Raw genomic sequence first — 26,909 nt, 5'->3', positions numbered from 1 at the left:
CAAATCTACGTGAAGTTAAAGTTCGCAATCGGTTCGCAACACTCTGACTACGTGTATTCACTGTCGTAAAGAATACGCTTAAAGATCTCTATGATCGTCTAACATTAAAACAAATCAATGGCCTTTGCTCCATGAGAACATTTTTTTAAGTCCCACGTCTGTTGTGTCTCCGAAGTGTTAATAAGATACAAGTCTTTTATAACTATTGATAATTTTCAACGAAAATGCCACTATTTCACTCTAGCACTAATATAAGCGTGCTGCCGATTTTGCATGGTACATTGAATTTAGTTAATATGAATCCATAAATATTCGCAAACACACCGACCATTGTATTAAGTCGTGATTCTTTATATTCATAGCTTTATAGGAATGTGTCGTAAACCTAAATGTAAGGATGAATTCCTAGTTATGTTCAGGATTTAAAGGGATGTGCTCTTATATTGTTTTATGTCATAACAATCAATGATGCTGTGTTTATTTTTACGGACACCAAACATGAAAGACGATTGTTTTAATAAATAAATAGCTCCAAATATGCTTTCGCTGTTAAAACAAATCGACTAAAGAAAATGTGCTCTGGCATCTTTTTGAGTCACATAACGAATGAACAAATACTTAAAAATAGTCACTTGTGCTAGGGATGACAATTATTATTTCCAATAAGAAAACATGTTCGTTTTTAATACCGTCTTTAAAGGTATATTTAAACGTTACAAAAATGTATGTGCAGCGATTTATTAAACGATAGGATATAAGGGTATCAGGAAGATTTACGGTTGACCAAAGGCCATTTCATTTAATGTGTAACAGAACCAAATTCAACCGAAGTGGAAGTATTAATGGGTCTACATAAAAAATGTAACGTTTGGGTGTGCGTGCGTGCGAGTGTGAGTACATCTTGACGATACACTTTGTATCATTTTTTGTGTGTGTCACTTGAGTAAAAAAGAAGAGCCTGTTTTTTCTTGTCAATGATTCGGATATCTACATGTATAATCGATATCCATACAGACAAGTATATATACATATAAGTTCCGCATTAATTATGAAAATGCTATCATACATAAAAGATATGAAATTATTATTGTCAAATAAAAATTAGATTATTATTGATCTTATTAAACTATAATCTCACATAAACGGCTTTCAAATTATCATTATTGAATTTCCATGCTATAATTATAATTCAAGAGTGCAACGAGCAGTGGTTGCGTGACCCCCAGGACCAAACAATAATCATTTCATGTCAAGGTATTGTATAGACCAAGTCCAACCCTTGTGAGTTGATCAGTGTTTCGTGCAAAAAAAATATGTTATCAATATTCCACGCTCACCTGGCGAAGTTTGTATAATCTCATGTTCGCAGTTTTAAAATCTTTATTTCGACAAAACATAGGAAACAGCATCGTAACATATCAAGTAATGTCATTAAATTAAATATAAAGATATTAAAACAAGAGGTTTTTTAACAAACGAAGCAACACCAGCTTTGCTTATACCAAGGTGTGTTGATTATTTAAAAGGTAGTGATAGGATAGCATACATCACATATATTGAACATAACAGGAACGGAAACAGTCATTAATTTATAGCGTTAAATATCAGTATACAGCACACTTATAAACTTAATGTACTAGTGAAACCTTTCTTTAAATCATGAAGCAAATAAAACACTTTACTGTACTCTGTTAAAAAATGAACCATATTTGTCTTCGTGTCTATACATGCCAGTATTACTTTTTCATTATGACGTGAATAGAAGTGTGACTAGCATCAATTGTTCGTTACGGATTATTTCTCACTTTGAAACATTGTACACAATAACATGTCTAATTTAAAAGAAAAAGACAAACAAACTTAATATAGAAATAATATAAAACCAAGTTTAAAAAAATTAAGTAAGATTACAACATGTACAACTTGTAGCAAGTATATTATATTCTCAGCAAATTAAGATATCATGATTCAATGTGGTCAAGACCAAAGTTAGCTGTTCTTTACAGTATACGAGTTTGTCAATGAAAATATGATATAACACCGAAAAGAACGTTTAAAGACAAATACATTTTCAGGCATACACTATCGCTTTTATGCAAATTCTCTTGCAGCACATTCTATATGGGGGTAAAGGTCTTCACAAAACTTGAAAGGTAAATAATCTATTAGGCGTAAATAGACATAAAAATATACGAGTTTGAACCCAACGAATAAATAAGCACATGCTATACATGTATTAGGAATAATGTTTATCATATGAGAATCACAAATGTCTAAAATAATGATGTGAAATACATGCACAATTCATCCACAAAACTAAAAAAAATAGCTTGAACATGATTCAAACGAAAATGTGAAGGCACTCATTACCATTATTGTATTGGACATGAAAAACGATGATCATCAAACCACATAACATGTAAACATATTATGACTGTATTATTATTATTTTATCATTATTTCCCCGTTGTCGTTTTCTTATTTTTCAATTGTATATTATCACTTTTGTGAAATATAGTTGTCAATACATCACACTATTTGTTATACTCACTTAGTGTTTACCTTTTATATTATATAGTCAAGTCTTATACTTAACAAACATTTTGTTATCAACATTGACATTTTATTAAAACAATGTTAACATACAGTTCAACATATGAACATTATTTCAATTAATAAGCATATCACAACAATGAAAAACAACAACATAACTATTGCTTACCTCATAACAAATTATCACAATAGGTACAAAATCAGTAAAACAAAAGTTCTATGAGAACCAACTGTATTATTTATAGACGAAATGCAACCACCCGTTACATTAAACTATTTAACACAATCGCGTTTGTTTTATATTTCTCAGTTTGTTTACTAGTGTGTAGTTGACCGATCGATTTTAATCGTTCTTCGAGGACTAAACCTGAAAAGCTTCCAAATGAAATTCTTAAGTTCACGTCGAAACTTAACATCCCAAAAGCTGTAGATAAACGGATTAGCAACATTATTAAGAACATATATCCGTAACAAGAAGTCATAGAAGCAGACTTGTGATTCAGACAAACCCGTCCAAAAGTCTGAAACCACTGCATCCATCACAGAGACGGCTATAAATGGTAAATACGTCACGATGAAAAACACGGTGATAGTCAGCATCATCATCGTTATCTTTCGTGAATTGCGCTCTCTGGCAACTGACCCTTTTGCTGTATGACGAGTAAGACTGCTTGCAACTGGCTGATCATGTTTTCTTTTGTTTAAATCTAATTCAGGCTTTGTTTTAAGACTAATATCTAACAGTATTTCTGTGTGTATACTTAAATCATCGTTTGCTCTCACAGTCGTTACCTTCGACTGTGGTTGACTGTTCGCGATAACTCGTTCAGCGGTAATCTCGATACTTGATATATCGGTTGAATTAAATGAAGATTCCATGTCAACGTTTACATTTGTTGAACCATTGCAATGCAAAGTATTTACAACGCAGTTGTTTTCATTCCTAAGTCGCTCTGTTTCAACTTTGCAACAAAAGCATCGACCGACGGATTTGTGGATTGTGAATTGAAATCGGTTAGAACGATGTATTTTTAGGCAAATACGACTATAAATTATTATCAGGAACATTACAAAATTGATGAATAAAAGCATGATAAATCCTAGATATCCAATTCCCAAAAACGAATTGCTAGATGCACTGTATATGTCTTGTATAAAGCATTCTAATCCAGTTGTATTTGTTTTGTATTGATATAATGGCACGGATCTAGGGCCATATAAAACCGTATATGGCGCTGAAATTACGATAGCGAGGCAAACTACAATGACGCAAGCTTTCATAGCACCAAAATCCACAATTTGTCTTTTCAGTGGTCGACATATTTTTAAATAACGGTCGAGCCCAACCAAAAGTAATATAAGAACCGAACTCAAAGTGCATGCACTTATTAAAAAACTTAATGTTTTACACGTGACCGCACTCTCATATGCAACCATATGTGTCATGTCATAAATATGGTAAGCCAAACCAACAATACACACCGACACATCCGCCATTGCTAGTGATATAATATACACCCTTGCACTTGATCTTTTGAGCTTTAGTTTGTAGACCACAGCTACACAGGTGTTACCAATTAACCCAGTAATCATCAAAACGACCAGAATAATCAACGTAGGCTGATACCTTTTCTTCTCTAGATCGTTGATTGCCTTCATGTCCACCTGACTGGAGATGTCTGTCGTAACCTCCGAAGAATTTGGCATGGTTTGTAGTTCACAGGCATATACTTGGAATTAAAGTGTCAGCTTCCATGCTAAAAATGGAATACAAATCGCTGACTAATATGTTTCACACCTGCATAAGATTATCGTAGTTAATTATTGACGTTAACAATCCTTAACAATAGCTCGCACTTGCTTCCACTTTATCCGTTCGATATCGGATATTAGGTGAATATTTCATGAAAACAAAATAATTGCAAGAAATATGATTGCATTGCTATCATATTATTAAATACTGGTTACTCGTAATAACATTTGCATTCTAGCAATACTGTGTGAACAAACGCACAAAACAAACGTAGTAACAACCGTTTTTATATATGAACTATGTTAACAGCATGTTGAAATTAAATGCAAGTTTTGTTTTAGTAAATAATACAGTATTTAGTTATGCAAGGAGAAATCAAATCACGTTCACTAAATATATTAATTTGAACATACCTGTATTCATGTACACCTTATCGAAAGAGATACAAATGGATTCGAACACAAAAATGTCAGAATAGGTATAATGTTTTCTAATTTATACATCGAGAGTGAAACGTAAGTTTAATACGATTGGCCCTATAATCGGAATATTAAGAAAGATTTGGCAAGTTTTGCATTAAATATGTTAAGAATGCATATTATGATAGCTTTTTATTAAATATGTTAAATACAATAAGTTTAACGCTTCACAACGCCTCTTAAAATCTAGCTTTGAAAACCTAATTATTTGGTGAGAAAATGTCACAGCTCCAGTTTCGAATATATAAAAGAAGGTATTGGAAAATACAAACTATCCCCAATACTTGTATAGAGCCTATACGGCATTGCAATATGTTAATATGAAACAGCAGTTAAATTGAAAAGGTAACCTGATACGGTTGCTTTTGTCAAACATGTATTACTCATTTCACAAATAGTTCTTTATGAATGCCTTTTCTATCATAACTAATGTACCGTGTATACTTGCTACAAGTTGTAAGTGCATTAACAACGCTATCAATAATTTTCATTTACACGCTTTTACATGCTACACTGCATTGCATGGAAGAGCAGAGGACAATCAGCCCAATATATGTATAAAGTAGAAAAACACCGCATAAATGGGAGTTACTACCTTATATGCAACACTTATGTATTTATCGATATATTTCCGTTTATTTCTCTGGCCTTATTTAAACAATCTGTGACGATAAACTTCATGAAATATTTATGCAACAGTACCATTTGACATTACTAAAATATGAGCGTCGGCATGTGCATATTCGGCCACAGCAGCTCCAGAACAGCCTGTGCAGTCATGCAGTATGGTTAGCGGCTATCATGTCCTCTAATAACGCACGAACTGATCGGTGGTCTCATCAAAGGAATGCCTAAGTCCTGCCATAACTGTACGAGTGCGCAGGCTGGGCTGGAGATACGCTGGCTTATATGACATAAGACCAATCTTCGTATGACGCGGGTCGTATTATCTTCTTCATTGTACGAGTTTTCGAACATAAAGTCACTATACGACTGTGTTTGCAGTTGACTAATTTAAATGTAGTTGTCTGCTTTAACACTGATATCAAACAGATGAAATTTAAAATTACTATTGAACTAAAAGTATAACTGACAATGTGGTATATTACTCGTTTTGTGATTGTCTGACAAACGTGTTCCGGGATGACTTTGTGTTATCAAAAAAGTTGCATAGTTGAACGACTTGTTAATCAACTACATAAATTTATAAAATGTCCATATATATCCATCAAAACCATTAACAAAATTGAATATAAATTAACAGGTGTATATCGTTGTTAACGTGTACATTAAGATCTCATTTTGTACATTGTATTTGCTTTAACAGCCTGGCTAAGAATTCCGCTAAAGTGAGGTTTACAGGAAATAAAATTAAAACTTACTTGTAACTAAAATTATCTTATCCTACGTGTGACTTAATTTATCTCAATTTACATTTTAAGGAATAATAAGTAATGAGTCTGATGGAAATACACCAATGAAAAATGTGTTTATTCTTCTTTCATGTTCAGTAAGCTTTTAAATCGTAAACACTCTGGGTACGTTTATTTATTGCCGTAAGTTATAAACGTGAAAGTCTCATAGATCTTATAATATGAAAAATCAAATCAATTACCTTTGGTTTTTGAGTTAAATCCGTCTAAGATCCACGTATGTTGTGTCTTTAAAGTGTAAATAACAGACAGGCCCACCCAAAGTTTGAATAAGTGTCAATGGAAATAGCATCCAATTTCAGTAAATCACTTATCTGTGCGCGTGGTCCTTATTACGTGGTGCATTGAAAATAGTTAATAAATAATTGCGCACACACCGGTCTTGATATCAAGTGGTGATAGCCGATATGTATAGCTTGTTATGCATGTGTCGTCAACGGCAATGTAAAAATGCCTTTACTCCCTGTTTATGGTAAGTGGTTTAAAGGGATGCGCTGTTCGAATGTTTATGCTATGGAAGCCAATGTTGATGAGTTTATTTTTACGGTCAACAACGAAGGAATAAAAACTATCAAATAAATAAATCAAATTATGGTCCGGATAGCCAAAAAAATCGAGTTAAGAACAGATGTCTTGGCATTTTTTTCAAGTCAGATAATGTAACAAAATATTAAAACAAGTCAATGGCGATAGGGTTTATCATTTTCAATAGTATAATTAGACATAAATAAAATTCTACATAAACAATACCATGATTAAAAGTTTATGTAAATGTTACACATACATTATTGTGCAACGAATACTTTAACGATAGGATAGAACAGTATCTAGAAGGGTTAGTTTTCATCCATGCATATTTCATTAAATGTTGAACAATACCAAATGTAACCGAAGCGGGAATATATTTAATGGATCTTCCTAGCTAAAACTTACGAGTATGCAAGGTGTTTTCATACATTTACGCGTGTAATGATTTGAAATTTGGTAGCTATAACTTATTATTATTTAAAAAAATGTAAACATTCCTCTGTAAATTAAAAAAAGGATCACTTTGACTAAATAATTTACTTCTAGGCTTTATTTTTCGTACACTTACATGTAGAATGTATATTTAATATCAATATTGTGTGTATGGTCAATTGAGTTGTTATCATTATATGTCATGTTTTAATAGTCTTTCATGACTTAAATAAGACCTTGGTGTTTCTTTGCCATTATGCAAACTGCACGTTTGTTATTCGATATCCATGAAAACCAGTATATCATGCCAGAATGATAGAATGTTAGATCGATGTCCTGCTCATGACTTACATGACATATCTGTAGAGTAACAATCTGAGTTGCAAGAGAAGAAGAAAATGACGAGGAAACATACACATATTCAGAGACATTTGAAATGAGTTATACAAATTAGAATAATTATATTCGAAGAAAGTTAACCTTTTAAAGATATATTTTTTTAGTTTATCCGCTCTGAGAAAACATGGCTTCATGTATTTGCGTTTATTGTGGTTCCAGATTATTCTGTGCACAGGCTAATCAATGACAACTCTTTCCACCAAAACAGGATTTTTTAAAGATGAGACTTCCTTTGAAGGAAATGTTCCAGAGAAGCGGAAAGTGTCGTCCCTGTTAAACCTTTGTAGTCCGGAAAGGCTAATCAGAAACTACCTGTTCTGAGAAAAAAGCTTGTATCACCCCAGTTGTTATATTATAATTGCCAATACTGAGTACGATATGCGGCGCTGATTCGTATTCGCCACATTAGGGAACATCTCTAGTTTTGTGATTTTTTTGTAAATGTTTATAATGATGTTTTTTCCCGTGCATTTAGAGATGCACTCTTGAAACTACAACATATGATTTAAGATGACAATATCACTTATATGTTTTATTTATGGGATATTTATAAATTTTCCAATTTGCCGGAAACGGCTAAAATATTTAATAATAAAAAAATAGTCATATGAGTAATAATTCAATGCTTGTTTTTAAAGCTAATGTTTAAAAATGCTATAAACAAGTGTCACCTCACCAATGAACTAATTGATAACCTTAAGAGGCAAAATCTAATGGTCTACATGTGTTTATATTGATATCTATGTTTGTTTATTATTTAACGTACCGGTATTTTTTGTTTACAAATATTCTTAGTTATAAGTGTTATTTTGAGTATTCGAATGTGTTGCAGACAATCAGTTGTTGAATGTGTAAAAACCTAAATTTAAGAACATAGATCTCTAGCTATTTAACAAAACTGTGAACACATCCCTTTACTACCTATTTGCATAATGCGTTGGGTGCTTTAAGCTCAATTTTGTAAGAGTGATAAATAGTTGTTTGGCCGTATCCGTATCCATAATAAAGTTGACTCACAAAGAACGTTTCAGGATTCAAATTGCTGGTTGAAATATAGTAGTAGGTATCAGTATCGTAAATATGTTAATATTTATGACAATTATAACATAGTTTGATGAATGGAAATTGCATCGATCCTAGTATTTTGTTACATTATAATTATAGTATACAGCTTTGTTGAGAATCAACATTTAAGTTGTATATAAAATTGATTGGTTTTACGATTTCCGTTCATTATTTATTTATCGCTTAACATGCATGTTTGTCCATTTTTACGTTATCATTTAAAATAGCGATTTATGACGACGCAACAGATGTTTTACAAAAACTTGACTTGTCCATCTACTGCTGACCATACGCTTGGTACACATCAGCATGTTACTAATGATGCGTTCCACAATTACACTGTTTAAAGATAGATATATCTGACAGCTATTAACTTTATTGTAGATGTGTTGATATAACTTATTGGTTATTTTTTTATGTTTCATACTCTATGTTGAGGAAGATATTACTTAAAATAGTTTGTTTGTAAAAAAGCCATGTAATGACATAGCTTAAAAGTCTACACATAAAATATGTATTTTTTCAATAAAACATACAGTATTTGTATGCTAGTGCGACAATTGGTAATATACATATTGTTTCAACCAATATTGAATATCATTCAAACATTTCACTGTATTCTGCACGATGAATGTGTGATATTCTTACTTCATAAAATATTTATAAAAACATTAATCATTGAACGGTTTACCATATTTCAAGACCCGAAGAAACGTATCGATTAATAAAGGATGTCGGCCCAAAGTAAGCGTTGCATAAGAGGTATCAAATAGGATTTTTTGCTCACAATCGTATTGAATAAAAAATACTTTGAGTTAATTCTAAACAATACCGCCATGCCTTCCGATTTCTATTGCAAACATATCTCATATGACATTTATTCATGGAAAAAGAAAGATAACTCGTTTTAGAATTAATGTTATATATTGTACTACTTACGTGAACTTAATAGATACCAAAAACGAATTTTAAGTGTTCGATCATTGTATGTATTGGTATATGCGCACACTCGTGAACAAGTTTGTGTACTTATCTTCATTACCATATTGCGATTTTTCAGATATTCCTGTTTTAAGGAATTCCAAACAATGTTTATAGAGATCTATGGTGCTAGACCCATTCAAAGTCCTATCCGAAATCTGTCACTAGGCTGATTCTTTCTTTGAATCAATTAATATCTAACGAGAAAAAACAATATTAATAACCTACTGTAAAATACTCCCAAAACAAGGACCAGTATTTCGTAGAAGACGTTAAATGTCTCGGCCAAGGAGCAACATCAATAATAAATAAAGAAAATGCTGATGTTTCCATCGCGCTATTAGGTTATTAGTGGTTAGGATATTAATAATGATGGAATGAACCCCAAACACATTATGAGTTTTTGTGTCCAACAAATATGGTGGTCGAGAATGCTCGCTTATTGCTAGAGAGCAAAAAATCGGCCATCCGATCCTGGTCCTGTATATTTATATTGAGAACAATAATTGCATCAACGTAAATTGTGTTAAGGACGTTTCTTTATGTATAAATAAAAATAACGTTACAACCACTTTACGTTAGGTTGCTTTATGATTTGTCCATATAAATGACCAAAATATGAACATTTAACAGAACAAAAAGCAAAACTACGGTGGCATAGAGGTGACATTCACTCCTTTTTTAAATGCACTCCTCTGTTTTCTATCTCGTGGCCTCGACTAAGTAACTCGAGGCCACGACTTATTCACTCGTGGCCACGAGGTAGCAATAACGTGGCCACGAGGTAGAAACAAGAGGAGTGCAAAACTAAATAAAAGTTGGGTGCAATTAAATAAAGAGCGGTGCAGTTAATAAAGCAAGAGTGCATTAAACAAAAGAGGAAAGAATTTAAGCTATCCCGAATTAGCTAACTCGTGGCCTCGAGTTAGTCAGCCAATCAAATTGTTCCACATGGTCGTTCATGGTGATCTTTATACAAAAAGAAGTAATCATCAACAAAGAGGGGAGAATTTTAGCTATCTCGAGATCCCGACTTAGCTAACTCGTGGCCACGAGTTAGTCAGCCATCAAATTGTCCCCAATGGTCGTTCATGGTGATCTTTATACAAAAGGAAGTAATAATCACAGTAAAGAAACGCTTTGATATGCTGTATATATGAGTACAGAATATGTGCACATATAACGCAAAAATTGATTGACTGACTAGCTCGTGGTCACGCGATAGCTAAAATTATCTCCTGATTTGTTTAATGCACCCTTCTTTTATTTACTGCACCGCTTTTTTAATTGCTCTCCTCTGTTATTTAGTTTTGCATTACTCGTTTTTGTATCTCGTGGTCTCGACATAGTAACTCGAAGCCACGACATAGCTAACCCGAAGCAACGAGATAGAAAAAAAGAGGTTCGCAATTTTAAAAAGAGTAGTGATTGTTATCTCTATGCCACCGTACAAAATAATATGTCAAACATTATTTGATGACAGTTTTATGTGTTAAGATTTAGTCATGTTTCGCAATATACATATTTTGCATGCACATTTAGTATTGAAACGTGCGTATTCATGTATTAAATAAAACATAAAAATTAAAACGACAGTGTAACACAGCTCAAAAGCACGACAAACAACACACACATATATATACGCAACATACTTAACATTACTCATACCTCATGAACAATACTTCTGTCACCACATTTTACTAAACGAAACGTTTTAAAAGATGATACTAATAAGTCTTAATAAATAATGCGTTGTCACCATCTTAAATTACTACATGTACATGCATTAATTTAACTCGTTTCTATGAATACTACTACACTCTTTTTTATAAAAGAAGCTTTCTTTTTGAGCTTTTAAACTAGTGTATAGAATCTTTCCACCGTTCAGAAAGGTAGTTTCAAATTGAACGTTTTAATTGGCCCCTGATAGTTTTCCTTTTAAAATTATGCCGTATCAAATGTACAGAAAATTATGTATATTGTGCGAGAGGGGAGAAATTTGTTTTGATCATTATTCATGTTTTGAATGGTGAGTCCATCATTGTCCCTTAAATGTGAAAAAAATGTTAATAAATTTATATGTTTGATTTTACTCATTCACTTTGTTTGCATCGATCTAAAGTATAACAAAATGTTTTGCCACTGCCCCAGACCCTTAGGAACACACTAAAGGCAAACTGTTCTTTAAACTCTATAGAGGTGAAGATCCGTAATTATTTACCGATGTTTAAATATTTGTTTCATATTTTATTTATAAAGGTTATCAAAAAAATATATATATATGCTATTGGACATAACAATAAAAAAATAAGCAAAACAACTTGTTTTGAGCTCAAAATAAAGTGTCCTCCAAGTCAATTGTGTTTACAAACAATCAGTTTATTTACATCGCTGTTAACTCGGAAAAGAGAAAGTGAAATGGACTCAGGTCACCAAAAATATAACGATGATTTTTAACGTTTTCCGGTTTCACCCACAAAGAAGGTCTCTTCTAAATTGTTAAAACGTTAGTAGTGATCTAATAAGTTACTTTCTGCTGGTTAAAAGTTGTTTAAAATAGAATTAAAATTGAATTTTCTTTCGGCTATTTTTAGCATATGTCACCGCTTTGAGGCTACACATCAAGTTAGTTGCAAAAATGTAAACATTTCTTCCAACTATGAAACGGGTTTATCTTCCATAACTCTTGACGACGTTGTACCTAAGCTGTTTTATTAGCAGTTTTTATGCAAGAGTAACTGAAATCCGGTAAAAATCAGACCAGTTGATATGCATAATAATTGGATTTGTCACCTTTATAGAGCCTTTAAGGAAATCAACGTTTCAGTGATGGGAAAGATAATTTCTAAAATTTAAGCAGTGCTAAATTAGTAAAATTGTAATAAGTTTGTTTAACTAATCTATTCAGATATTAACGTGCGAACAAGATTTTTTTCTAATAATTACAGTGTTCCGTTATTTGCGATTTTACTGTACATATTCACTTAAATGATATGTCATATAAAACGATAATTGCGTCTCTAAATGTCTTACGTAAGTTTGAAATATATGAGGGTATGTACTACTGTTGTAAAAAATAGTTTCGATATCTTTATAACAGTACATGAACAAATATATTTCAAGCGTTTATATCATACATACACGACTTGGATGATATCTCAACTGAATACATACATGGGGATTTCGATCACTTAGTCAGCAAGCTCTGCTGTTTCATGGACTTTTAATATATAACAGATGTTATTGAAACTGTCATCATCCGTCTGATGATAGAGGCGTGAGTTGTAGATTTTGCTATATGTGTTTAATTCTGCATTTTTATAACACCGTGTGTTGCCGATGCGTTTCCAAAATATCATTGCAAATAAAAAAGTGAATGATTGAAGTTCCTTCATTAATACGCCAAGGGTTGTATTCAGCTTATACATATGTAGACCATTACGCGATTCAGTTTTTTAACTGGAGCTAATTATTTTGAACATTTTATTGGTCAATTAAAGGACAACATCACCAAGGAACGTCGTCAAATTGTGTTATCAGACCTACCAACATGCACTCAAACTCTGTAATGACTATATATATATACTAAAATCTGGTATCGCTAAAATCAAGATCGGTAACAGGACGCATGGATTGCCTAACGGAAGCAGTCATGTCTACCGTATAGACCTCAGTGTGAAAAGTATTCAACATAAATATTAATTTTTGTCATCCGTTAATATAATTATTTTGCAATACTGGTCGAGTCGTTAAACTGTGTTCCTCGTTTTGAATTTTGTTTTCTCACAGCAAATTATTTTAATTATAGAATTTTTAAAACGATGATTCGTACAAATTCTGTATGGAGAAGTCTACTAGCGTGTTTTGGCTTTGCAAAAAAACTATGTTTTCCAATTTTTAATAGCGATGCATATACGGCTTTTTCTGAACTGCACGCATGTTCAGTGCACCAGCTATGATTTAAACGACTCTCGCAGATTTAAAAAAATCGAAAAATGTTATTGCAAAACTTATTGCGTGTAAGTCATATAATTGCTGTAATTGTCCTCGTTTAAGAGCTCATTGTCTTACGCACTTTGTTATTGTTCTTGCAATTGTTCATGTTTTGAAGTCAAAACACCCATTCAGTTAGCATATGATTGTTATTCATAAGAGTCGCGTGTTTGAAATCACGTTTTTGTTTTCAAAGCTTCAAAGCGCGATTTTAAACCAACACCTTAGTGCATTCGCATATTAATAGAAGCTATGTATTGAACTACCAATTGATGATATAATATGTGTAAACATCAAACTATATTCATTTTTGTAAGGGATTCCAGACTAGGAGTCATCAATAAAGTGTTTTCAGAGCCGCCTAGTACATGCAGTAGAGCACAACGTGTAACATAATAAATTTGTATTCCTTTGCGTGTTATTCTGGAATGAAATGCAAACGTTTTCCGTCCACGTAACGTTGACCGATTGTTTGTGAGAAATAAATTTGCAAGCAAGTTAATTATTAATGTCGCTTTAGGGTAAGGCACATACATTTAAAGTCACCGGTCTTTAATTAACGTGTGCAAAGTAAATCTCGTAAAGCATATGTATACACCCTGCTACCACAAGTTTGTATAACATGTATTTAATCCCATTAGAGATCGGGATACAGGGCACTGTATTCGATACAAAATACATTAAAATGCACTAAAAACCGTCCGCAGAAGATTATTTCCTACAAGACCGAAATTATCTATAAGAATATCTCACTTTTATTATCAGGTTCGTCGAAATATTTACTTAAATGTGTTGCAGTATTCAATGTTAAGAGGACTTCGAATAATTTGTATCATGCACAAAATATATAAAGTAAGTAATGCCATAACCTTTTATTACACCCAAGCCTAGACGAAAGATATGTTTATATTGGTGTTCAAATAATTATAACATGATAATTATGTATGCCATTTTGGTTAATAGTAGCTTCTCTATGTAGCAAGATTGACGACATAAACACTTATGTATGCCATTTTGGTTAATAGTAGCTTCTCTATGTAGCAAGATTGACGACATAAACACGAACAAACAATTGGCTTAAATCATTTCAATACAAGTTTGCATTTAAATAATATATTTCTGTACTTGAATGTAATGTTAACATATAATACAGTTAACATGTATTTCCAACTTGGGATCCTAAGCGCACTTGACCTAGTGGCATTCATTTCGGACACATGTTATAAATAGTATAAGTAAATCAAGATCGTTGGTCTCTGTTTACATCGGCATTCGCGTGGTTGTGATTTTAATCATGAAGAGCCATATCACATACAAGTGTGTCCTTGTGTTTAAAGAACAGTGTACTCAATATTTGAACAATTGTCGTTGTTTTGACCTTGTTTATTCAATAATATTTGATATGTTCACTATTCTTTTGTAAATGCATTACACTTATAATTAAAACGTCTACAAATGAGTATTAAAATTAACCGTCAACATTTTTCAATCAGGGCCAATTGATATCACGTTACATATCTATAAACAGAGCTCGTTAGTTTGTGTTAGTGATGTTTCTTTATAAATAAAATGTTTATAGTGTTTTTTTCATTGCCGGATCAATGAAAATTCGAAACTTTTCGTAAGAGGACTGGGAGATTTAAACTGTTCCTGACAAATCTTGATATAAGAACTAAAAGGATGTTGTTGAATGAATATTCCGACTATGGTTGTCTATGAATTTAGTGATGCTTAGAACACCTTATCACTTAGCTTTACTATTTATAGTACCGTCACTGCAAGTGATGAGCTAATGCGATGCACGGACCATGTTTAAAAAAACTGTACATACACATTTAGCTGACACAGTGTTATATTTAAAGAAGAAATGCAATATACCAAAGTCATTAATACAAACACTTCAAATATATATGAACATTTAGAATATATAAAAAATTACTAGTAAATATGTTTACTTTATTTTAGAATAATAACTTGATTCAAAATAAAACGTCGTAAGGCTTATTTTGCCGTTACAATTTGCAGCGGATTACGTTCATATGAACTTTTTAAAACATCACAATTCGAGACAAGTCCATTTTATGAATATAATAACTAATAAACTTCAAACTCGCACGTTTTTCATTTATTGTGTTTTTTGGTTTAATGTCTTAAATAACATGATACAATAGGCGATGCATAGACATTAAAAATAAAAAGAAACGAAAATCAGTAATAATATACATACCTTCATTTGACATTAAGAATGCGATTATTGGCAGAAACTACATGTATGTATTGGTTTGTCAACAAACAGTATACATATTTGCATTTGTATATATACAAAATACTCGCGTATATACATATCGGTGAAAATAATGTGGAAATGCACTATGGCGGCCATATTGAGGTTTTATTAAAAGTAATAAGTCAAAGGCTTAAGATGATATTATTTTGTATTATTACTTCTCCGTGTTCTTATGCCCGGAAAGTGCGCACTGTGCCTTTAATGTTGGAGCCACACATTCTGCAATTCCGTTGCTCCTTGCCACACCCATCGCATGAGATGAGGTGCCCACATGGGAGGAAAACAAGGGATACCTCCTTATGGCTACAGTTCATACACTTCATGATGGTGTGTAATGAAGCATTCTCTCTCACTTCAGTTTTTGATATGCTATGCTCTACAATTAGATTTAATCTATTTGCAAAGGTGTCGTGTCATCCATAGTCTGTTTGACAATTCTTCTTATTTGCTTTGTTACCAAATGTTAAACAAAGCTTGTTTTAGTTGTAACATTTATGTAAACGAAAGAAATAGTCTTAAAATAATTGTTTTAGCCGAAATCTTATTGTGATTGTTTTAAGAAAAAATATTACGACAACGTGCTATTGAATTGTGTGCGTTGTGCTTTGCTCTATTCCTATTTGCTCATTCAAAGTCTCGTCCCATTGATGTCTTTAGAGCTTAGTTATGTCAAGTTTCACGTCCATTTCGTTGACGCAAGCATACAATTTGAATCAGAGTGCTTACCTGATGAAGAAGTTAAAGTAGACATATTCGTCGATGACGTATGGTTCAATTTATTTGACGTAGCATTTGCAGGCTGTAAGAATAAAATACGTTATTTACTAGGGTGCTATTTACCGTAAATTCCACACTTATAACATTTATAGATACATACATAATTGATAGATGAAATGTAAAATATTTCTTCGAATTAGTTTTCAAATCACAAATTTATTTTATGCGCATTCGTGTATGAAAGATAAAGGAATGATGTGTTGATCAATACGGGGCCTTTTGTGTTAGATTGGTTTAGTTATGTTCGCTAATTCTTAAATACTTTCATAAGATTAATACGGAACCGCAAACTGTATTAAGTTCATGAATACTGAATCGCCAACTGTATTAAGTTCATGAATACTGAACAGCCAACTGTACTAAGTTCATGAATACTGAACCGCCAACTGTATAAAGTCTTTAATACTTACATAAGATGAATACTGAACCGCCAACTGTATTAAGTTCACAAATTCTTGTCCCTTCACACTGAGCAAGTAATCACACTTTGGAGAGAAACGCGCATGCTCAACCCAAGGGTCATCTTCTGGACTCCAATGGCGTAACCCTGGAAACCAAACTCATATTATATCGATAGTGTTTGTTTATAATTATATAAAACTTACGATTACTTTATCAATGTTGTGTCAATATGTATTTTAAGAAAATTTGACGTAGCAGGCCCAGACATACTGTATTTATATTGTCACACTTGTTTCTTCGACTTAATCAAACATTCCAGCAGTTGATTATTAAAATGCTTATTTTTATTAATATGTTCAATATCATCTCAAAATGTTTTATTAATGTGATACAATATGAACTTTAACGACTATACTGATCTTTCGTTGCATTACAAAATTAAACGAAACGACACGTATGAAAAATACCGTTTTATCAGTTTTGTCTCATAAAGAGCAATAGATTTCCTTCCCGTACAATCCAGATTATATTCCTCACGTTTATGCCAACGCTATTGTGAACGCTAAATATTTGTATTTTCATTTCGGCTCGATTGCCTATGTTTCAATTTCAACTAATATGAAACATGAACAAACGGTTCTTACCGATTCCACAATGGTAACATCTTGTAGCATCTTCGCCTCCATTCTTTACCAAGAAAAATCCAGCAACGCTCAGAAGTTGTGTTGACACCGCGAGAAAAACGTCTCCAAAAGACTTTAATCTTTGGGGAACCGTAGAAAAAGAAGGATACTTGGGAATTGATGTTCCGCATAAGTTTGTTTGCGTGAGTGAAGACAAATTGTTGAAGGTCGGGGAGTTTGCATTTTGTCTACGAACCAACTGTTGAATTTGCTCACGGTGCGGTTGCTGGGGTGTTGTTGGTAGCTGCTGTTTTACAACAGTTATGCTTGCATAATCTGTTTCATAGTTGTTTGAGGAAATTTCAGAACTATTAGAAGGTGTCCTTGCTGAAGCAATACAAGCTTCCGTGCTTGTAGTAATATGAACATCGTCCGACGGATGAACCGCTTTAGTGGCGATGTTTGGTAACACTTTGGATATTTCTTCTGGCTCGACCAATACCCCTCTTTGAAGGCCTTTCAGCGATACTCTTCCTTCACTCATCCCGTCACTCTGCACGTCATTACCACACACGTTCATTATATCTATGGTCAAACTAAAAGCATAAGTTTGTTTTTTTATAAGCGTAAACGGTAATATTGTGACATTTAGAATCGTGTTATTCACGGCATCACAAAAATGTAATAGCCTCGGGAGTCCAGATTATTTGATGAGCCAAATAAATGTACGTGCCAGGATTAACATCTGGGTTTTCCCGTCGAACGTACGTTTAAAATTTCACATTAAATAGAAGTCAACTTGAGATTTGTCCTGAGCTTTTTTCAAATTAAATTACAGTGAAATCAGATTAAAAAACTAATACGAAAACTGTAAAAAGGATTATAAATCGCGTTCAACTTTTACACGATTGCAGAAACAAGAATCGCGGAATAGTCATGCAGTATTTCGCACTCAAGTAACTTCATTATCAATGTGGTATGAAAATGTATAAAGCCTCTGCTCATGAATGGTGTTTTAGACAATCATACATTTTCTAGTGTATCAATTTTTCACAAACTATATTTGGTCATTCTAATAGTGTGTCAATATTCACTTTGATTATGGTAACTGTTTCAAACTGCAATTTTGTTCTGAATAACATTTGTTTGAAAACAAAGGACTTTTTCTCATGTGGGATCAACTTTCTGCCAATTTAACTTTTTGCTGATATTTTAGTGTAATTTGAAATACCGGGTTCGTTATTTGGACAAATAAAGAACCTTATATGGAATAGTTTAGTATCAATGACAGCGAGTAGATAATGCATATAATACCAGTCAAATATATGTATATTTGCTATTTCAACAAAATTATGTGGACGCATTTTTATTGTGTAAATAAATAAAACTCTCAATAACTTCTAATTCAGTTATATACGTTAAAATTAATGTTTCCATAAGCATTGCCGTTTGAGCAACAATGGTTTGCATTTTATTTGAAGTTTTGGTTCATTTCTACGCATTTTAGAGGTGCTGTCTAAAATTTACGAAATATAGATTTTTTATTTCGAGATGGCACTGGAAAAAATTAAATTTACCGGACCCTTTTGTGTTACCCAAACAAAATAACAAAATATTTTATAGTTTAATATGCTCAAACAAAGATTTCTTGATTTGTTTTTATTAATTTTTGCCGATAAAATGAAAAGAATCTTTAATCTGTGCGTTGATACATATAGTAATAAACAAAGATCATATATGATACATTAACGTCGTTATGTCCTTCCATTCTGAACATTTGTTGCATCTCGATGTGGTTTCATGTTTCATTCGTGTATACTGTCTAGACATTAACTTAAAGGATATTCGTCCTATTTGCCTGCACGGGTAAATATTTTAATATTGTTCGACGTCTTTGTTCAATCATAATTGTGAACATAAGATGTGGTTTATAACATTACAATAATTCGATGTGTTAGTATCAAAATGCCATCGTTGCACACTGAATCAGTCCTAATTTTGTAGTACTAGTTACTACAAAGTACATTAATCATACGAATTTATATAAGAGCTCGTAACGTATGGGAATTAAAAGGCTGGAATCCACCTTATTCTTATATCAGCCCGGCCACCTTACCAACGTTGCATGTGTAATGGTTTGTCACTGACTACAAATGAAGTGCAACGTGTTTGTATGTTTTCATTTACGTGTTTAAGGGATTACTCTGCATGAAACGCTTATTTAAATTGGAATAACAAAAATGCGGACATACATAAAATGGCATTCATTCGATTAGACGTAAACTTTAAACGTGTCTGATTACTAGAGCACACTGTTATTTTGATCGAATTTTCGATTGCACAGTGTTAAAGGCTATTAATGCATTTCAATCAAACGTAATATTGTATTGCCAACTATTTGACATAATTTGACGAAAAACATTAAACCTTATTTTTGTGTCAATACTTGCATAATTTATAATTTCTAAACTCTTCGGGTTTAATTTTGACAGACCTTTAAATATTTTATTTTCTTACTGACGCACGATAATAACAAGGAAAAAATATGTGATTTGGTAATCAGTAATCCACTACCTTTAATAACGAGACGGAAGTTTGAACAAAAAACCTTATGTTACCTAACACCTTGATAAAAGATACTTCATAGACTACTTGAGAAATTTTTATATACCGGTACTACAAAATTAAAACTGAAGGCCAACTTATCTGACTGGGTTATACCTGAATATATCTTTATTTCTAAATAAATTGATCTGCGCAAAATTGTAAATAATATTTTTTATAACATCCTGTCTCGTTTATTTTAAAGCATTCCCTGTTCATTTACATAGAACAATTTTACATAAACGCATTAGACTGTATTTATTTATATGATAAAAAGTTTTTATGTGCTCCCTTTATATATACACTTTCATTCCCGGGTGAAAATCAATGAAAACCTACTTTCAATATGAATAAAGTCACGACGTAATTCACATAAATGAATATAGTCAGGACATTATTCACATAAATGCAAAACGTTATCGATTGTATGGTATTTAATAGATGCAGGACATAACATTTAACATAAACAATACTCGCGATTTGAAACACCTGTTAAAATAAAACAAATACCAGTTTCGATTTGACTGGTAAAAGGATTAAGTGTTTCCTAGTTATTTATAGATACACGTAATGTCTGCGTTAAGTTAAACGTGTGCAAAATGTAAGCTAAAGACAGTTTAGGAATGTTAAATTGATTTTAAATTATTTGACATCTCAAAGTAGGTGAACTTTTCAGCTGGAGAACATAAACTCGGCACTCGTTAACTCTGAGCATTTGTTTTCGTTTTGCACGAGTGGTATGATACCAACACAGTGTTCTTAGTGAGGTGCGCTTTAATCGATTAAAATCGACTCCATTACGGAAACTAATTCTTTCATCTTAAATGTACTGAAATATATTCATTAATAAAACTCGATGCCAGGCTAATATTGGTAATCTGTATCAACCATTTATGTAAGTGACTTTTATTTGAAAAAAATATTCACTCCATTCATTAGGATACCCGATACTTTTATACGAAATATAAAGTCTTAAATCTTAAAACTATGCAACATCGTTTAATCTGTGATGTTTGTTAATGATACTATATAACTTTTGAATTGTATGTTCTATGTTATTTTTTAGCTGTTATCTTATGTTTTAGCTTGCTTAATATATGTTCCTATATGTACTGGGGTGTCTTGTTATGTTAAATGTGTTTTTATGTTCCTTGGTTTTCCTATTTGTAATGCTTTTCATTGTAATGTTTGTCATTTCATGTTCGTATGCTTTGTTCAATATGTATTTATTCATTACTAAGCTCTGTAGTACTAAATTTGTCTGATATTTTAAAGTACATGTAAACGCTAGTCTTTTAAAGTAATATGAAGTTACCTCTAGTCTTTTAAAGTAATATTTTATTCATACTCATATTCTCTGTTGTTCTAAACTACAGGATTGTTATAATTATGTTTCATTGTGTGTGCTATATATCATGCTGTTATCATGTAATGTTATTTGTAAGTCGGCTTTTAAAGCTTGTGTTATGTTGTGAAATACCCGAATTTATAAATAAATATTACTTGACCTGACTTGTTTGCAAATATATGCCCATGATGTAACACAATACACGGTGTCATTAACACCTCATTGTAGGTTTACCCCTATAAAGATCCATTTTACCGAAACCTCCACAACACTAACTATATAAATACAGTTTACCAGACTTGTTATTTACCGAAACCTCTAGTACCCGTCGATACTATACCGTAACCTTAAGCATGTTGTAATAAATGCATTGTAACACTCCCTGTAAGATGCCGTAACATTTTAATTCATCAAAATTTATCTCGTTACACCTACATGCAGTTAAATTTTAGACACAGGTGGTTAGCGTGTGGCTATGATATTAATAAGTGAAAACATCATTTTGAGTAATAAATAATCATATTATAACGCAAAAATCAACTTTTCTGAAAAACAAAATCACTATCATATATATATATATATATATATATATATATATATATATATATATATATATATAACAAGGTATTCAACTCGAAATCACCCGAAACAGGGTGCTTCGCTTTGAACAGCCATTACTTCATCAATTTTAAAGCGTTTTTCATGATCTCGGTTTTACCAAGCATTTACCAAAGTGAAAGATTTGTTGACAAAGCCAGGTCAAGTCTTAGGTGTATTATGATCACAAGAAACCTCTTGTTTTGTAAACAGATAGCTCTAGAATAGGTCTTGGTGCTACTCTCTTGCAGGAAGGTCGACCAATTGCTTATGCAAGCAAATCACTCACCTCAAGTCAACAAAACTATGCAATGATTGAATTAGAGTGTTTGGGAATTCTGTTTGGTCTAAAACGATTTCACCAATGGGTCTATGGTAGACATGTTACCGAAGAAACAGACCACCTGTCACTTGTTCCTATTTTTAGGAAGCCGCTTCACAGCGCACCTGCTCGTTTGCAGCGCATGCTATTGCAAATGCAGCCATACACCATTGAAGTAAAGTATCGTCCGGGTAGAGATATTCCCGTCCCAGATACATTGTCTAGGAAACCACTGTTGGATACATTCCCAGAATTATCCGAAAAAGCTGACATTCATGTTAATATGGTTATGTCAAATGTACTAATTAGTGACAGAAAAATGCAAGAAATTAGGCATCAAACTGCAAATGAAGCGCAAATGGTCACACTGAAACAAACAATTTTGTCGGGTTTGCCTAATTGCAAAAGTCAATGTCCTTCCACATTAACAAAATTCTGGTGTTACAGAGATGAATTAACCATCAGTGATGGTATCATCATGAAAGGTCATAAAATTGTGATACCGCCAACGTTAAGAAAAAGCATGCTTGAACTTGTTCATATGGGTCACATGGGAGTAGAAAAATGCTTGAATAGAGCACGTACCGTAATATTTTGGCCTCGTATTTCAAGTGATATCAAACAGCTGGTGCTCAATTGTCCTGTCTGTTTAGAGCATCGCAGTTCAAATGCGAAAGAACCCCTTATTTCACATGACAAACCAGAGTATCCGTGGTAAATGGTTGTTACAGATTTGTTCACATGGAATGGCAAGAACTATATAGTTGTAGTTGATTACTACTCGCATTACTTTGAGGTCAAAGAATTTCCAAATCTGCGAGGTGAAACAGTTATCAATCGCATGAAAGGTATATTTGCTAGAATGGGCATCCCAGAAATTGTTATTTCTGACAATGGGCCGTGTTACAGCAGTGCTGAATTTGCAAATTTTGCAAAGCAATATGTTTTCATTCACAGAACATCCAGTCCACATCATCCTTCGGGAAATGGTTTTGCAGAGGTGTATGTTAAAATCTGTAAAAAGATTTTATCAAAAGCAAAAGCTTTCAAAAACGATCCAATGCTAAGCATACTTGAGTACAGAGTCACTCCAATGGAATGTGGTTACAGTCCTTCTGAGCTTCTTATGGGCAGACAGCTTAGATCAATTATTCCCACAGCTAGGTCAAATTTGCTACCCAGATACGTTTCTCCTGAGATAGCTAGAGAAAGGTTATCTTCTTCTGAAACAAAAAGCAAAATCTATTATGACAAGAATGCGAAATCACTTTCCCACTTGATATAGGAGAGTCGGCATAAATTCAGAGCAAAAACCTAAAATGGAAATAGGCTGTTGTTACTGATAAATACAATGATAGATCTTATACTGTACACACCCCAGATGGAGCCTTTTACAGGCGTAACAGGCGTCATCTTCTCAAAACTAATGAAAAATTCCCGGAAATACCAGATTTCCCGTCTATGGTTGATGAGGAAAGTACTTTTGAAAGTGCAAATAATTCTCAAATGCAAGAGAACGTGCAACAAAATTATCCAAACGCACAGCCAAACATTGACAACCATCGACCAGTCTACTCTACACGTTACGGTCGACAGGTCAGGCCGAAAGTGATAATGGACTTGTGAAGACATAGCAGACATCGTTAATGAGTGTATTAATCTATGCTTTATCTGTTCCACTGGTGGAAGTGAGGACAACTTTGACAGTTCTAATTGTTCTCCCATCAATGCTTATTTGTTTTATCTGATAAGCTTTGTTAATTGCATGGGTATGAAATTACCAGAAATTTCATTCAAGTCTTTGTATTCCGTTTAAGCAAAAGTTTCACTTTTGCTGTTAACTGCGCGTGTACAAGTTAGTTTTGTTGTGTTTTACATTTTGGAATTAATTTAATTTAAAAGGGGGAGATGTTCTAATATTATAGAATTTACCAGGTTTAAGTCACGTGATGTACTTAGCTGACTGTACCTATAAACATGCATACTCTGGAGCTCTGCGTTCTCTCTCATACCAGCTTTCCATCGTGTTAAATCTATTGTATTTACATACTGTTATATTGGTGCTTATTAAAAGTAGTTAGAACACTTCAGTGTCGTTCTTTATTAACACCAACAGACAGATAACAAAACATAAGATAATGTACATTAAAACCCAAGTTGCTATACGTTAACAATCTGTTTTGCATTTTACTGTACATTTTACTTGCTAATTCATGTGTATGCTGCAAAGTCAAATTAATTCACTTCTACATGACCACAATATGGGCGTAACTCTGCGAACTATTGAATATACGGGCTACTTATACACAAAAGACATGCGCATGGCATGAACACATGTATGAATACTGTAATTGAGCTAGAACAAAGGATTTGTGATCAGATTAAAACTATTTCTACAATACAGGAATACTGTAATCTTAAAGACGTTATCAGTAGAACGAAAATCCTTACAAAACGAAAGTACTTTATTTGAGATAAGTGACAGATTGTTTCTACGACACAATTTAGTTGATACTGTGTTAAGCAAATCGAAAAGCTAAAAGCATTGCTGTGTGACACATTATTTTAAGTATACTTTTAAAGAGACCTTCAATATGAAAGTGGTCTTGGCACCATAGAGAGTCCATATTTGCTTTTTTGACAGGAGACAGCACGCGAAAACACTCGGACAAATGCATTGGAACCGTCGATGTATAATATTTGGATCCAAGCCGATTTAAAGCCATTTAGAACGTCAAAGTTTATTAAGAATCACAAGCAATTACCCCGGAAGATGTAACATTTAAATTTTACCGAATAGCCTTTCCATTCAAATGACACCACAAATATAATAGCAATTGAAAACAATTAAATGTGTGCTATGTACTCATCGGTGTAATATTAAAGATTATTGCTATTTTCGGAGGCAATATGAACGGAAGTAAATATCACACGACTTTACAATAACGAATGGTTTTCAAAGTCTAGTCTAATCCGGAGTAAGTATATTATGATGCTCGAACAGAGATTTATCCGGGATAGAAAGGGTTTAACGGATTTTTGCTAGACCCTGAAACCCTGTACGTAAACTGTTTTAATGTCAAATAAAGCTATGTTCCTACAAAATGGCCAGGGCGTAATTCTTCTTATTTTTAAATATCCCCAACGATTAACGTATTGGAAGAACTTTGGTAAACTGCCCATCAATGTTATAAAAAGACATTTTAAGAATTGCCAATTCGGGTTTCGCAAGGGTTGTTATACGGTGGATGAGATATTTGTAATAAATACTATTGTTCAAATTATTGTTTGAAAATCCAAATCGTTATGTAAACTGCTGTGTTTTTAATAATTGCATTTTGATTCAGTCTACTTAAACGAAAACTGGTATTAGTTTCGCAACTCACGTATAGACGGTAAATGGATATCTGTACTCAAAAGAAAAAAATGGTGCTTTTACAAGTGAAACCGTAAAGCTATCTTTAGATTTCAATCACCTTTAGCTATTTTTAGAAATGTAATCTATTCTTGCCGATCATGTGACGACTTGTTATTTATGGTGACGATATTGTTATATTGAACATGAGTGTAATTAATATGGAACATAAAATTCACCACTCAAGTTAATAGTGTTAACTTTAAGGTACTTGTATTGATGTTTCTAAAGGGAAGTTCAAGTCATTACATTTTTTTTAAAGATGCAGAAAGCCAATTTAGGAGAGAGAGAGGGGGGGGGAGACAGACAGAGACATAATATATATATATATATATATATATATATATATATATATATATATATATATATATATATATATATATATATATGTATATATATATATTTATATATATATATATATATATATATATATATATATATATATATATATATATATATATATATATATATATATATATATATATATACTACGTATGAAAGATAGGAATTTAATAACTTTTAAATTCAATAAGCACTATATAATGAATACATATGCAAATAAATTCGAGCACAATGTGCATGGTTGACAATTGTTGGGATTGTACACAGATATTGATAACAATCACCCGCACTTTTAACACGCACGTTTACTATAGCTGTAAACTAAAACCATGTTATCTATTCAATGTTATGAATAGACAAATTTGGAAATCTTAATAGCAAACGAACATCATATCCGCGAAAAAAAAATGTAACAATTAAACAAAAATGTGCATACTGGAGTTTTAGGTGAATGAATAAAGGTTAACAGACATATTTGATTTTTACGTCATTCAAGGCAAGTAAAAGAAATAAAAAAAATCGATATTAACATGTTTTTATGCTCCCAGAAATAAAATTTCGGCGGAGCATATAGTT

At 32.6% G+C, this 26,909-nt stretch overlaps 2 protein-coding genes across 2 annotated transcripts in view; both read right to left on the bottom strand.

The window, feature by feature from the left end:
• Positions 1–26,909, bottom strand: part of LOC127858252 (transmembrane protein 272-like) — a 204,288-nt gene that overhangs the window by 63,592 nt on the left and 113,787 nt on the right. The gene's annotated exons all lie outside the window — the stretch shown is intronic.
• Positions 1–26,909, bottom strand: part of LOC127858235 (D(2) dopamine receptor A-like) — a 210,249-nt gene that overhangs the window by 106,128 nt on the left and 77,212 nt on the right. The window lies entirely within an intron of this gene.

This window comes from Dreissena polymorpha, chromosome 14, assembly GCF_020536995.1.
Source record: "Dreissena polymorpha isolate Duluth1 chromosome 14, UMN_Dpol_1.0, whole genome shotgun sequence".
NCBI lineage: Eukaryota > Metazoa > Mollusca > Bivalvia > Myida > Dreissenidae > Dreissena > Dreissena polymorpha.
This window is presented reverse-complemented; position numbering and strand designations above follow the sequence as displayed.